Source organism: Octopus sinensis, linkage group LG5 (assembly GCF_006345805.1).
Source record: "Octopus sinensis linkage group LG5, ASM634580v1, whole genome shotgun sequence".
NCBI lineage: Eukaryota > Metazoa > Mollusca > Cephalopoda > Octopoda > Octopodidae > Octopus > Octopus sinensis.
The window spans coordinates 85065175-85082243 of NC_043001.1; positions in this window are offsets into that span (position 1 = coordinate 85065175).

A 17069-nucleotide genomic window follows, 5' to 3' on the forward strand; every position below is an offset into this window, starting at 1 on the left:
CACACAGGCGATCTATAGTTTTGAGTAGTTTTAAGCTATACACCTCTCCAACAATTCTGTGACAAACTCAAAGTGTTATATTAAGAAAATTTCCTACCAAGTTTCTTTAGTATACCAATTAAACTGGTAAATTATTAAATATTACCTGAGGACAGGCGTTAATGACTTCCATGGAGAAGATTTCGCTTCTTATCTCATTGTGTTGCTGCCTGTGTTTTGTTCCGTTTCCGGGCAGTTATCTAATTGTTCAGCCATCTTCTAGCTGTCAAGATTACGCTCCAAAGTTTCAGGGAAAGATCAAGAGGTTTGAATACCTATTGGCAGATATTTTCTGAACACGAAAATTCAACCAATTCTTATTATCGTAGAAATACACGAAATGAATAATTATCCAAATGTTTTCATCAGATTGAATAGAATGCACACACACACACAATCACACACACATACATATACATACACACATACGCACACATACACACACATACACACAAACAATCATAAAGAGAGAGAAACATCTGCACACGCAGAGTCATATATGCACACAGAGAGACACTCACAAAGACATACATACACAGAGACAAACATCCACGCGCACATACACATACTCACACACACAAACACAAATACTCACACACAAACCTGTATACACTACGTTCTCTCTAACCTCTCCACACACATTTTGCTATAGATACGTCATTACTCTACAATGAATTCCACAGCGGATATCCATACAAGGTTCGCTATCTAATCGCATTCAACAGCCAATGAATATTATTGTTTACCAGAACAGGTATGCTGTCGTTGACTTCGCCAGTTATGATCGAACTGAAAAATAGAACAACCCAGAAAACAGAAGCGGTATATGTATATACATACATGCACAAACACACGCACACACACGCACACACACCACAGATACACACGCACACACACATATATATCGATAGAGCATTGCCTTGATTGAAGCTTTGGTCACTGTCGCCTCTCACTTCATATTATTAATAACACACTTCATCAAGTATCAAGTGATACTCCCAATATTAATTATTTACATTCTGATAAATATTCTAATGGATACTGTTGGAGAGGGGAGACCCCTTCGGTCATGAATAAGCATGGGATTGCACCTAGAAAGTTACCCTCCGAGGTACAAGTCTGGGCAAGGTTGTTTATGGAAGGCCATCAGTCGCCCATGCATACCAGCCTACCCTATCCACACCACTGACGTTATCCAAGGGAAAGGCAAAGGGGCCGATACAGCTTGGCACCAGTGATGTCACAACTCATTTCTACAGCTGAGTTAACTGGAGCAACGTGAAATAAAGTGTCTTGCTCAAGAACACAACACGCAGCCCGGTCCGGGAATCGAACTCACAACCTTACGATCGTAAGCTCGACGCTCTAACCACTGTGCCATGCGCCTTCACAACGGATACAGTATATTATGTGCATTCTAGTTGCGGGAGAAACTGGACTACTTAATTCATCGCATCTGTGGTGTGTATGAAAGACCTTCAGATGTTTAAGATGCATCTGACAGTCTTCTCCATTATATTTCTTTTATCACATAGATGCACCAACACATACACAAATATACAAAAACGCACACTTATATACACGCAAACCACCACAACCTCTCTCTCTCTCTCTCTCTCTCTCTCTCTCGCACACACACACACGCACACTTACACACTCACAACACTATAATCCAGTGATGTTACATATTAGGTATCAAATCAGGATTCTTCTGTTTAAATGTATTGAACAAACCGCCAGATGCCTTAAAGTTTACATCATAAGCAAAAGTGTGGTTATGTGGTAAAGCAGATCGTTTTACACTCATTTCGTTTCGGGTTCAATCCCACTGAGCCGTACCTTAGGGAAATGTTTCTTTTTACTACAGCTCAGGGATGATCAGTACCTTTTAAGTAAATTTGGCAGAGGGTACTGTGTGGAAGCTCGTCGCATGTAAATGTGCACGCACGCGCGCGTTTTGTCTATGTATTTTTATTTCTTTATTGCCCACATGGGGCTAAACACAGAAGGGACAAACAAGGACAGACAAAGGGATTAAGTCGATTACATCGACACCAGTGCGTAACTGGTACTTAATTTATCGACCCCGAAAGGATGAAAGGCAACGTCGACCTCTGCGGAATTTGAACTCAGAACGTAGCGGCAGACGAAATACGGCTACGCATTTCGCCCGGCGTGCTAACGTTTCTGCCATCTCGCCGCCTTTCTGTTTTGTGTTTGTATTTGTCTACCCCCATCGCTTGACAAATGATGTTCGTTTGTTTATATACCCGTAACATAGTGGTTCGACAAAAGAGGATTATAGAATAAATACCAGACATAAAATAAAATGTGAATGAGGTCGATTTGTTTGACTAAAATCTTCAAGGCAGTACCAAAGCTCGGCCGCAATCTAGTGACTGAAACAAGTAAAAGACACGATAAAATGTGTAACAATAACGTATATAGCGGCTTGTATTAGTTGGTGAAGTAAATAATGGTATCAGTCTCTAATATCCTGTGTTTCGCGTCTGACCTCGACTTTACTTCGTGTCTACATGTAAACATATTTGCTAATACGAAACATTAAAATGCCTTTCAGTGATCGACATCGATATTATAGATTGCGTATTGAACTTATTCATATCGATACTGTCGTTTAACCTTCTTTTAATATTTTGTATTTGATATTATGTTTGCTGTTTGACTACACGCCAGACTTAATAGTCAATATGTAAGGTGATCAATGTTGATTTAGATGTGACAACTCCTCTATTTCCAGACACATTATAGGAATATTTCGACTACTGCTGATTCGAATATTGCGGTTCCAGAATTCTTCGTTTTGTCTTCTTCTTAATTTGTAGTTTATCTCCGAAGTCCATATACTGTGGATTATGAGTAAGAAACGAAATAAATGATTAAGATAGTAATTCCTGGAACAAGGGCGCAGTTTTATTAAGAATATGTTATAGTTGACTATAACGATTCCAATACCTCGATTTCTTATTGCAAAATAACAACAGAACTTAAGGCAGACATAAGCGTAATATGAACTTTTGATATGGAAAGCTGAAATACAACAACGTGCATTGTATCTACACTCTTGGAATTCTACCAACGTTGTTGTTGTTGTTGCTTGTTCCTTCTTGAGCCATGCCTGTCTCATAAGGTCCGGTTTCCCGGTTTTATTGGTGTATAGGTTCCCCACCTAAACGGGAATGCATCTAGCAGGTCACCTGCCGTGTGGAGCTTAGGTTTTTCCCTCATAAACACACACACACTGCTCGGTCTGAGATTCGAACCCACGATTCCGCGACCGGGAGTCCGCTGCTCTAACCACTAGCCATGTGCGTCCACCCAGCGTACAGTTACTGAAAGGAATGAAGAGTAACGAAGTGTAATTTCTCCTTCATTTTCGTCTTCCGTTTTTGTGTTTGTTGAGATCCACTGTAGAGATCTGATTAATTGTTTTAGACGAGTGATATTTGATAAGTTTTTCTGATTTTGTCTGCGGGTTGCGTAGATATATTCTTATTGATGTGATGGTATTTTATACCAATTTCCGATAAGTGTCAGTTGGGAAACAAGGTATTCGAAACCATGCTAATCGGATGTTTACATTATTTTCAGACACGAGTGAATATCACCACTATAAGAGGTGACTGTGCTAAAAAGAATAGAAATTTATGGTAATGGAAAAGAATACCATTAATTTTTCACACATCTGGAAAAACTTTAACATAACCGAAGCATCGGAAAATTGAGATGTTGCATAACTTGAGGGCAATATGACAGGTGTTTGAAGTAATATATGATTTCTTATTAAAGAAATATTCTTTCCTGATATCGGAGATGAAACTACAGAGAATGCCTACAAATGACAACAACAATACGAGAAAATTGCGTGACCCACATGGACTAGATCTTGAAAGTAATAATTAAAAAAAAAAAAAAATTTAGAGCTGTAACGTTCATACGATTATGACGAAGACTGCACACAGGAAACTGTGATGGAAAAAGAATTCTGCTATAAATATACTTGGGGAAAGAAATCTTGGGGAAAGAAAATGAATGCAGATCTCAATGTAGAAAGGGGAAATTCAGCAGAAAAGTTGAAAATGTACTTAGTGCTTATATTCAAGAATAAGTAGGTAGGAAAAAAAAAAAAATATATATATATATATATATACAGATATATATATATATATACACATATATATACACATACATACATTTATACATATATATATATATATATATATATATATATATATATATATATATACAGATATATATATATATACATACACACACACACATCTATATGTATATAAACGGCAAAATGTCTGTCTGTCTGTGTGTGCGTGTGCGTGTCCTTTATACAAATCTACAATTTTTCAGTTAGAGGGCTCGCACTTTCTATGGTCATCCAAAACCGTCCAAGGGTGGTCGTGCACATCTTTACATTTCCCCAGTCACCCCGCAAAGTCATTAAAAAATCAATAGAAGTGACTTTTTTGTGAATTTTCTATCCAAACCCCAATCAAAATGCCCGAAACTTGATACGCCAATTGAATGCCAGCTAGTTGTATGTGATTGGTCGGAGAATTGGAGAGTACTCGCGTATATGTGCGCACGCACGCAGCTGTATATGCATGCACTAGCACTATGACCCGGCGTTGCCGGGTCACAATGCTAGTGTATATATATATGTCAACAAACCGAAGAGCCTGGTGCAACTGAAGAAGAAAATCAGTAGAAAAATCATAGAAGTGGGGGTCTGAAACTCTTGAGGGTATTATGGTGTGCACGTTTTGGAAATGGCACGGACGTGCAAAGCCGAATATTGTAGCCATTTAAGCGATGGTATTTTTTATAATTGATGTAGTTGTGTTTCAAAATTTGACTAGTGCATATTAATCTGCATTATATCCTTTATATTGTATCAAAATGTTATGCGGTTATTTCTAAAGTTAAAGAAATTATTAAAAATTTCATCCCCTCAGTGACCTTTCGGACGCGCTGTATAATGCAAGATGTTTGGTAGTGAACACCATTCAAACATAACTCATATATGAATATCATTGAACATATAGTTGCAAATACAAGTATGATTGCTAATCATTGTTTGATTACAACAGCTGTCACGTATTTATATACTTAGATATATTAAATACATCGTTTGAAATGAGATATTTATCTATCTAAATAAATATGTGATTAGTTTTTCTGAAAATAGTTCTAAAATTACCGAAATCTATATCTTATATTCCGGACTTTTATGTTTTGTATATGACTCGATAGTTTTTGTTTTTTTCTTTTTTCTGCAATACACTTCAGACACAGATGTAAAAAGAGGAGAAAACGATGGATAAACAAGATAAATATGAACACATACATATATACATACATGCGCATACATATATATGTGTGTGTATGTATGTGTGCGTGTTTGTGAGAGAGTATGTGCGTGTATGAAGGTACATGATCCACGGTTTGTGTGTGGTGATTATGATCGTAAATTCGTGAGTTCGATTACAGGTACTTACAACGCATTGCTTTCCTGAGCAAGGCACTACGGTTCACGTCGCTGTAGCGACACATCATTCTGATGAAAAACGTAGTACAGGCCCAGTGCTGGTGCCGGTACTTTGTCTTCAGGCGCCATATCCAGGGTGTTACACTTGGTGAAGAATGAAGAGGGTGAAGTGGAATTATATGATTGTTCTTGATGGCATTACTTCCTAAAACATTTAGCAAAACATTGTACATTGTTAACCATCGCCTACTAGCAAGCATCTACTCCTTAACATGCGCGCTAGGATGTCCGATCGCTGAGACAACCTGGTGCCAGGAGCCTGACTTACAGGGGATGTCGGTCAAACCTCGTAGCTCTCCGACGCAGGCCGCTCCCGCGTGCAGGTCGCTTACAAGGCAGAAGTGGCTTGCTTAACAACCACATGGTTCCGGGTTCAGTCCCACTGCGTGGCACCTTTGGCAAGTGTCTTCTACTATAGCCTCGGGCCGACCAAAGCCTTCTGAGTGGATTTGGTAGACAGAAACTGAAAGAAGCCCGCCGTATATATTTATGTGTATACATATATATGTGTGTATGTGTTTGTGTGTGTTTGTCCCCTAACATCGCTTGACAACCAATGCTGGTGTGTTTACGTCGCCGTAACTAAGCGGTTCGGCATAAGACCCCGATAGATTAAGTACCAGGTTTACAAAGAACAAGTCCTGGGGTCGATTTGCTCGATTAAAGGTGGTGCTCCAGCATGGTCACAGTCAGATGACTGAAACAAGTAACAGTGAGAGTAAATGAGAGAGTATACTACGAAATTACAGACTCATTTGCGAGCGACGACTGTGATGTATGTGTGTGGTGTGAGTAAGTGTGTATAAGTAACAACATAAGGCGGCGAGCTGGCTGAGGATTTAACACGATACCTTTCCTTCTGGGACGGGGTCAAGTAATTCATGTATCAGTCAAGAAATCGTGTTGACTACTTATGTATATATATCGAGAATATTATGTTAAACTGCTGTATATATATATATATATATATACAATAAAAGCAATTAAGATTCAAGTCAATTCTAATGAATTTACTTGAATGCGGTACTTAACTTAGATGCACCAGAAAACTATATGGTGTTAACCATACAGTAATGTGGGGTGATTATAAACGAGAAAGAAGCAACAAGAATGAATTAGTTTTTAGTACAATTGTTTCATACAAAGACAGGCTTTATTAAAAGTTGCAAATATTGCAGCAGATAAAAGTGTCCCGTACTCATCAGCTAAAACACATATGAGTTCTCCAAACATCTTAGTGGGTGAGGCTACACTCGTGAAGTATTGGAGATAATTTCAGTAAGAGCAGATTTAGGTTGTAAAGAGACTTCCGAAGTTCTTTAATGATGATGCACAGTCTTATCACAGGTTTTTAAAAAAAGCTTATTAGCTTCACAGAGAAGGTAGTGTAGATGTAAATTTCCAGAGATATGAGGAGGAATTTCATACTCACAGACGATGAATTTATCCATGGTTAATCCACAATGAGGTGGGTATAATTTCATGCTATATGATAAGGTATTTGTCACATTACTGTTCTCTTCACAAGACTGCTATGTTATGACTTCTAAAGGCTGAAGGAATTTTTGTGGAGCAAAGAAAAGAAAAGAAAGGAAAGAGAAGAAAAGAGACAAGGAAAAGGAAAAAAAGAAAAAGAAGAAAGAAAAAGGAAAAGAAAAAAGAAAAAAGGGGAGAAGAAAAGAAAAAAGAAAAAAGAAAAAAGGGAAAGAAGGGAGAAAAGAAAAAAACGCCCACATAGAGTATACTGTGACAACTGAGAGGGAAATGGGTCGCAGGTGACCCACTACACAGAAGAATTTGTAGACGGCTTGGCTGGCTTCGAATTTGCAGGAATCTAAGAACTATAAGGAGAACATTATTTTTGACCAGTAAACAGCTATTTATTGCCAACCTGACGTAGCTGAAAGCAGATATGAGAATCTAAAGAGATAACAAGTTTAGGGATAGAGGGGTCAAAGGCTATCATCAAAAGGAAATACATTAAGAGAAAAAAATAAGTGCAATCCTAACAAGAGGTCATTTAAATTTATTTATTTATTTATTACTGTTACTGTCTTAAATTGTTGCCGTTACTATCTATACATTGACAGACTACAGGTCAAAACTTAGAAGTTTGTTTACAAGGTGTGAGGGAATTGCCTATTATATTGAAATTTCTCATACTACTTTCAAGGGAGTAGCATTACTTATTTAATTTTGTAATAGAATTATGAAGTCTTAGTAACTTATTTTATTAAAGTTGTGTTACCTAAATTAGATTAAATTAAAAATTAAAAATTAAATTTAAAATTAAATAAAACTTCATTTAAGCAACGTACAAGTACTATTTGTTTCCTTGTGCTCAAAATCAAGTGCAGTTATAAAGAAAGAGATAACTGTAGTGTGAGAGCTCGCAGTTATCTACTTAAAAAATTAAAGTTATGCTATACCAGTAAAAAACAAGCTATATCTATCTATCTATCTTGTTACGATTATTCTATACGGTTATTCATTTAAAATATTTTAGAGTCTTCAATTTTGCGTGGACACAAACTTGACCTAATTCAATATGGTTATTTAACAAACCCTTATTTTTTCTATGCTTCAGAATTTCATACGTTTCCATGGAGCAGAGTTGGCAACCAACCCTGTTATTTTTATACGGCATTGCTCTTCTAACTATTTCCCGATTAAGGTTATAATTCCTATTATTATTTTTGAGTTCCCAGATCTTATTTGAAAGTGTGATGGTACCAGCTTTATGACGTAATTTAAAAGATGAGACGTGGTTTCTAACTCTATCTCTAAAATTTATCGTACAACCAATGTAAAAAAATTTGTTATTCTCAGTAGATATGGTACATTTATAGATTACGTTATTTACCCCGCATAGACCAGGTGCCGGGCATTTTGACTTAATTCTACACTTACACGCAGGAGGAACAACTTCAGATGTTGGATTATTCATGGATAGATGTCTTATGTTCCTGTTATTTTGATTATCATGAGTATAATTATCTTTATTATTATTATTATTTTTATAGTTGGTGCTGTTATCTAAAGCATTGTTATTATTTATTGATCCTTCTGCTCCATCCTTTAGGTCTAAAGTCCTACCATGATTATTTACATTATTGGTATTGTTACTATTATTGCTAGTATTTTTATCTGAATGTATATTGTTGTTATAGATATCACTGATATTTTCATTCTCTGTATTTTCTCTGTTAGCCTTACTTCTATTATTAACATTATTACTTCTATTAATATCAATATTATTATTACTCCTATTAATGTTAATATTATTATTAGTCATTCTGTGGTCACTGATTCCACCCATGTTTTGATAGTTACTATTGTTGCGTTTATTGTTGGTATTATTATAATTCTCTGTGAAGCTAATAAGCTTTTTTAAAAAACCTGTGATAAGACTGTGCATCATCATTAAAGGACTTCGGAAGTCTCTTTACAACCTAAATCTGCTTTTAATGAAATTATCTCCAATACTTCATGAGTGTAGCCTCACCCACTAAGATGTTTGGAGAACTCATATGTGTTTTAGCTGATAAGTACGGGACACTTTTATCTGCTGCAATATTTGCAACTTTTAATAAAGCCTGTCTTTGTATGAAACAATTGTACTAAAAACTAATCCATTCTTGTTGCTTCTTTCTCGTTTATATATATATATATATATATATATATATATATATATATACAAATAAGAAAATGGAGAAACAAATTCATCTCGTTCACCAACTTACAGATATGCGATTTTACATTATTTATTAATTTTACAAATGAGAACATCAAAATCAAACAAAACATTATATAAATCAATAGGTAATATATAATAAAAATAATACAAATACATATTTAATAGTCATATTATAAATAAATAAATAAATATATATATATATATATATAATATATATATTATATATATATATATATATCGCAGCTATTATGCTAAAATGCCGTATGTCCAAAGATGACCAAGTGCGTTTTTTATCAATACTTATTTTTGCTTATAATAGCCGGTTCTTATGGTCAAACTATCGTAGCTCTAGCTGCTTCAGATGCCAAGATATCAAAATAGTGTAACAGTTTTGCTATAGAATGGTGAAACTATTTTTTCTTTTTCTGAAAAAGCAACGTTTTGGACTTACGACATTTTTGCATAATAGCTACTGTATATATATATATATATATATATATATAATATCAGGGAGTATAATTTTCTCTAAGTTAGATATATATTAATTTTACAAATGAGAACATCAAAATCAGACAAAACATTTTCTATTTTCTATTTTCTATTTTCTCTAGACTGATGATGGGCAAGACCTAGAAACATGCATGTCTCTAGATGCAGGCCTAGCTGTTGGGGGTGTTTGTCTCCCCTTCGTAAATATATAAGGACACAGGAAATGTACCAAGGCCGACAGGAAGCGTCGATGCTTCCTAGGGCTAAACAGCGGTGGTGTAATTCCCTTACAGGATTGTCACGTTAAGTTGACAGAATACAACAACTCTTACGCTCCACCACCGTACATATCTCTATGAGATATTTAGAAATTTAATATTTCTGAAATATATATTATATATATATGTGTGTGTGTGTGTGTGGGTGTGTATCTTTTAGATTCAAACATACAGCTAATAGTACGTCCTTAACTAGCAATATTTGGGAACCGAAAGTAAGTAATACCGGATTTACCCTTAAATGGGATATAATTCTGACGACGCTGCCCTATAGAAATAGTCTAAATGGGTGTGAGCTGCAGTCTATGGAAACTTATAGGGACAAGAACAACTTGATCAGTTATAGGTTAGACCTAAGCCCATCATGCATGCATAGCGTCACCCGTATATTTAAGCATTTTCGAAACTAACGATTATAGATACCATACTTGAAATTTGATGGTGAAAATTAATTTTGGTGTCATATCCGTTTTAAACTTACCCTCTAGTATTAAATAAAATAAAACCATGCGATATTATGCTATATGGTGAATTACATGTTATATGCCGTGTGTCATGGTATGTGGTGTGCTATATATAACACTATCCCCTGTCTAGTTAGTCTGACTACATCATATATCCCCTAGAAACTATAAAATCATATGTAAAATAACACTCTCTTCGGTCTGAATATATCTAACTGTGCACACTACTTCCTTACCAACTATAACCCACTCTTTCAGGTTACCTTTATCGCTCGCCTATATCTAATTTTATCCCCTGCCTCTTTATATGTAGTTTATATGCATTTCTTATTATTTTCTATAACTTCTTATTTTATTTTCCTATTTTGATATCCTTACTTATTAACCTATTATCCCTTATAAATCGTTATTTTTCTTTTTCTTAAATAGACATTTTTCAATTACTTAAGTCTATGCGAGCTATTACTACTATATCCATATAAACGTATAAATATTTGTGTATATGTATATATGCATATATGCACATATATAAATATGTATGTATTCATATGCACTTTTGCATTTTTCTGATTCATGGCTTAAAATTAATAGAGAGCATATATATCGTTCTTGTTATTCCATAAGGAAATGCCTTGACAGACTTTATCGAAACCACATTATAAGTAATTAATTAAGTACAAGAATCAATATTAAACTGATTCTATGTAACCTTACTCTTTAATGTTTATAATTGATATATATATACACCTTTTACCTAATTTGGCTATGATATCATTTTTGAAATTCTTAAATTTTATTTTTATACAACATAACAATATTTTTTAAAAACAATCATCCACGGTGCGCCTAAATAAAATTTATGTATTAACATCTTAGGTTTCTTAGCATCTTGCCCCTTTAACTGGTAGTTAACATCATGATTTAAAGTCTACCTCTACCCTGCGTCTTTTTATAGACAGTTACTTATATCCAACTCACTACCCAAATGTCTTATTTCCCCTTGGGGAAAAGGGATACATATGATAATATCTATAATATATTGTCCCTTATTCAAAATAGATACAATCTTCTAATCTTAGATTTAGTTGTAGATAAAGAAATAACTGAATTAGAACTGAATTGCAGTCCCTCCTCTATGACTCCTCTGTGTTCCATGCGATTCTCAGAAGTTGTAGTCTATTCCTAGCTACATGCATTTCTTCCATCTTCTTGTTCTATTAAAAAATATAGAGAAAAATTATATTAATGTGTTCTATTTGCTAAAATTCCATTTATTTATGTGTGCAGCAGAAGATAGCACTACATTGCATTGTTCAACTAAAAGGAACCGCTTTAAACGGTCATACTGGCATCACTACTTGGTATCCTGTTGTTTATTTTGATTTTATTCATATAACTTCGGGCTGTGCGGTTAATATCGAACTGACTTGGTGCGTCAACTTAAGTACCAAATTCAACTGACTCTCAATTATTTCTCATATATATATATATATATATATATATATATATATATATATATATATATATGTATGTATGTATATTCTTCTATTCTATTACTTGTTTCAATCGTTTGACTGCGGCCATGCTGGTGCACCGCTTTGAAGGATTTTAGTGGAAGGAATCGACCGCAGGACTTATTCTTTGTAAGCCTAGTGTTTATTCAACCATCACTTGGGCTGAATCGCTAAGTTACAGGGAAGTAAACACACCGGTAGCAGCGACTCGCTGTTGCAATTGTCAGACGCCACAGAGTCGCTTCTACATCAGTCGGGACAACAAATATCATTGTGATACCTGTCGGTGTCTATGGGTTTTCAGCTCTGAACTGTGGAATCACATCCCGCCTCATCGCTCAGAACATACTTCGTCATCGTAGGACACCGAATGACTGCTACTAGCTACACACACACACCTACGCACACGCACACATACACACACAAACACTCAGGCACAAACACACACATACACACACACATATATATAATTCAGATTCAGTTGAATTAGGTACTTAAGTTGAAGCACCAAGTCAGTCCGGTATTATCCGCTCAGCTCGAAGTAAAGTGAATAAAATCAAAATAATCAACAGGGTATCAAGAAGTGATGCATTACGACCGTTTTAAGCGAGTCCATTTAATGGAACAATGCAATCATTACATACTTATATATATAATATATATATATATATATATATATATATATATATATATATATATATATATATATATATATATATATATACGTGTGTGTGTGTACAAACATATGTATACGGTGTACATACATATATATATATATATATATATATGAAAGTTGGGGTATGTGTATATACATATAGTTACATATATATATATATATGTTTGGCGCGCTGTTAGTAGGGGCATTTGAATTATAACGTCGGATGTAATCAATTGAACCACACGTGTATTTATCGTTATGGTAAAATCTGGCGTGTGATTGAGTGGATTTCATCCAGATAGTTTTGGCTGAGGTGCTACAAGTGGGTTTTTTGTAAGTAAAATTACATTTAATTCATTAATAGCGAAACAATTGTCCCAAAATAATCTGTATTTTTGTTATTTTTTATTTGCCCTGTTCGTGTGAGCTAACAATCGTACTGACTTTCATGTGAAACATGTATTTTTGTGGTTGAAACCTTTTGGATTTTCTAGTGCTAGAATGAGCCACATAGTGACCATTCTCTTATATTTATTTTTATTATTATTTTTATATATATATATATATTATATATATATATATATATATATATATATATATATATATGTATGTATATGTATATGCATGTATATATATATGTGTGTGTGTGTGTGTGTATAGGTATATATTTATATTCTTTCAAATATACATACACATAGATATATGTCTATATTTATATATAAACATGCAAGTCTATGTATATACACACACACACACACATATATATATATATTTATACATATATATATATACATATACACATATATATATACATATATATATAATATATACATATATATATATATATATATATATATATATATAAAAATAAATAAATATATATATATTATGTATATATATATATTTATGCATACACACGCGTATAGACATATGCATATATATTCAATTAAATTATACATAAGCATGCTCACGAGCTTGCTTGCTTATAGGCTGAAAAGGAAGCGATAATTATTTTAATATTTGACCATATAAACACCTGCCTTGCACTAAGACCTATCGTCAAATAAAATTCCCACCTATGACTATCACGTCTTTTCGGATGTCTCCGGCTTTCTCCGGATCATTTTCATCTGCACTTGTCTTTCCTCATATTCAGACAATAGTATTCGTTGTTAGACGCAGTCGCTATTTCTTGCAATCAAACCTCCATTTAGTCGCTCCCACATTGTCTCGTAAACGTTGCTGGTTGTATCTAACAGTAAATATTCCGGTAATTACATTGCAGTAAATTTTGCTCGCTTGGTGGCTAATGTCCAGTACATCAACTGCAGTATTGTGGTGTCTACGTTGTGATGACCATAATATCATTGGCTGGACAATGGCGAGCGCCAATTACCAACTGCTAAAATTAGCAGAAAGTGCCAAGGACAGGCAGTAGATGAGTCTCTTAAATGTTAATTACTTTTATTGTTAGGTGTTAGCAGGTTAATAAGAGATAGTGAGTGGAGGTGTGAGAAATGTCATATATTGGGGGGGAGGGGTCAGGGCTGCTGGTGGTGGCAGTGTTGGTGCTGATGGGTGGTGGTATTAGTGGTGGTGTTAGTGGTGGTGTTAGTGTTGATGGTGGTACTGGTAATTCTGGTGGCGATGGTAGTTGTCGTGCTGTTAATGTTGGTATTGTTGGTGTACTGGTAGTTGTAGTATGGTGGTGGTGGCGGTGGTGGTGGTTGAGGTATTGATGTTTGTGGTGGTCAGGTGGTAGTGATATAGGTGATTGTGTTGATGGTGGTAGTCGTAGTGGCTGAGGCAGTATTATTGTTCGTGTTAGAGGTAGTAGCTGTGGTAGCGGTGTTACTGCTGGTTGTGCAATGTAGCGTCACTGATAGTTACCGTGAATCGTGTTAGTGGTGGTGATGGTAGTCTTGGTGAAAGTGATGGTACGACTGGTTTTGTAGTGATGGCGTTGGTTGTGGTGGCGTTATTTGCTGGATGCAGGCTGTGGTGATTGTGGTGATAGATTACCGACGGAGTTGGTGGTGCCGATGGTAGCATTCGTAGCTGAGTTGATGCTGGTAGTAGTAGTAGTAGTTATAGTAGTGGTGATGGTGGTCGTGACGGTTGGTGGGCGGATTTTGCTGGTGGGTGTGGTTGCGGTTACATTGACATTTGTGTTGGTGGTGTTACAAGGGATTGTGGTGGTAGTTGTGCTAGTGGAACGACGATGATTTGGCTTTGGCATCACGTCGGTGGTGGCGGTGATGTTGATGGTGGAATCATAGTGGTAGTTGTGTAGGTATTGGTGGCTGAAGTAACAATAGTAATGGTAGATGACTGTAAGAATGACAGGGCTGTTGGTGGTTGTAGTGATAATGGAACGGTGGTAGAGGTAACATAGGTAATGGTGGAAGCGGTGGTAGTGATAGAGATGGTAGCGTCGTTAGTGGTAATTTCAGGTCGCTCATGTGTGCAACTGGTAATATGTAACACAGTAGAAGCTGTCACTTGGTCAGGTCGTCGGTGTCTAAACCGACAGCCCACTCAAGCGAGGAGGGTGATCCTACGGGATAAAAAAAAAAAAAAAAGAAACAAGAGCAAAACCTGACAAGGAGTGGAAGAATTCAGAAGAGTCAACAGCGGCAGGCTGGCAGAATCGTTAGCACGCCGGGCGATATGCTTAGCAGTATTTTGTCTGCTGTTACGTGCTGAGTTCAAATTCCGCCGAGGGCGACTTTGCCTTTCATCCTTTCGGGGTCGATTAAATAAGTACCAGTTACGTACTAGGGTTCGATGTAATCGACTTAATCCCTTTGTCTGTCCTTGTTTGTCCCCTCCGTGTTTAGCCCCCTGTGGGCAATAAAGAAATAAGTATTGTGTATGAAACGAAAAAGAAAGAAGCCGGGATGACTACTTTGTACGTGTTGACTGTTGAAGAGCTAGAGGGGCAGCTGATGTTGACTGTATTTGTTTTGCGTGCATTGTCTGAGTTGTCCGATGTGTGTGTTTGTGCAAAGCCGGATGTTCCTCTCATGCAATATCTTTTAAATCTTTTTTTTTCTTTTGGCTGCTGAGGTTCCTCCTCATCTTCACTTCCAGATGTATTGGAATCAGAGTGTGTATAGTCCGTTTGCGATTAGGTGTATGCCTGTGCTTGTTTTTGTGTAGTTGTCTATGTGAGAGTGTGTGTTTAAGAGAGAAGGAGAGCTGTGTTGGGGAAAGCCCCGGGTGGTCTTCTCTGTTGATGTTCTCGTCAATTTTGGTGGTGACGGTGGTGATGCTGCTGCTGGGTCTGTTGTTACTGTTGCTACTCTTGCTGCTGTTGTTGTTTCTAATACAGCACGTTTATCTGTTACTGCCGGTTCTTCCGCTTAGAAGGATCTGCTGCTGTGGTTTTTCATTGAGATGTTGTTGTTGCTTCACTCTTTTTCTTTTCTTGTATATGCTGTCGCTGTTGCGGTAATAGCTGTGACATCGGCGGCGGGGGCCCTCCTCTCACCTCTCTTGTTTTTGTTTTGTAAACAGATAGGCGCAGGAGTGGCTGTGTGGTAAGTAGCTTGTTTACCAACCACATGGTTCCGGGTTCAGTCCCACTGCGTGGCACCTTGGGCAAGTTTCTTCTACTATAGCCTCGGGCCGACCAAAGCCTTGTGAGTGAATTTGCTAGACGAAAACTAAAAGAAGCCCGTCGTATATATATATATATATATATATATATATATATATATATATATATATATATATGCGTGTGTGTGTTTGTATGTCTGTGTTTGTCCCCCTAGCATTGCTTGATAACCGATGCTGGTGTATTTATGTCCCCGTTACTTAGCGGTTCGGCGAAAGAGACCGATAGAATAAGTATTGGGCTTACAAAAGAATAAGTCCCGGGGTCGAGTTGCTCGATTAAAGGCGGTGCTCCAGCATGGCTGCAGTCAAATGACTTAAACAAGTAAAAGAGTAAAAGAGAGTAAAAGAGAGAACGCCTGTTGTTGACAGACACGGTATCTCGGTCGTTTGCACTCCACAATCACTCTCAACTCAGTTCTATTCTGCAAGAAGACCAGATTTCGGATCCTCTCAAGCTGGTCTGGCTTTAGATGGAGTAGCCCCTCCAGTGTGATCCCTCTTCAGTTCTCCCACCTTAATCCCGTGACTTCCAAGGAGTGTCACTAACATTGAATATCACACAAGGGAGTACCCACCACAAATCTAGTTCTGGTCACATCCCTTGTATGGTAAACTTTATCACACTTCTTCCCAAATACTTAGGGGAGGGCACGAATTCCTGGCTGCAACGGGCGGCCGCTGACTCAACACTACAGTAAACTACCACACATGTACGGTCTCCCTAAAAT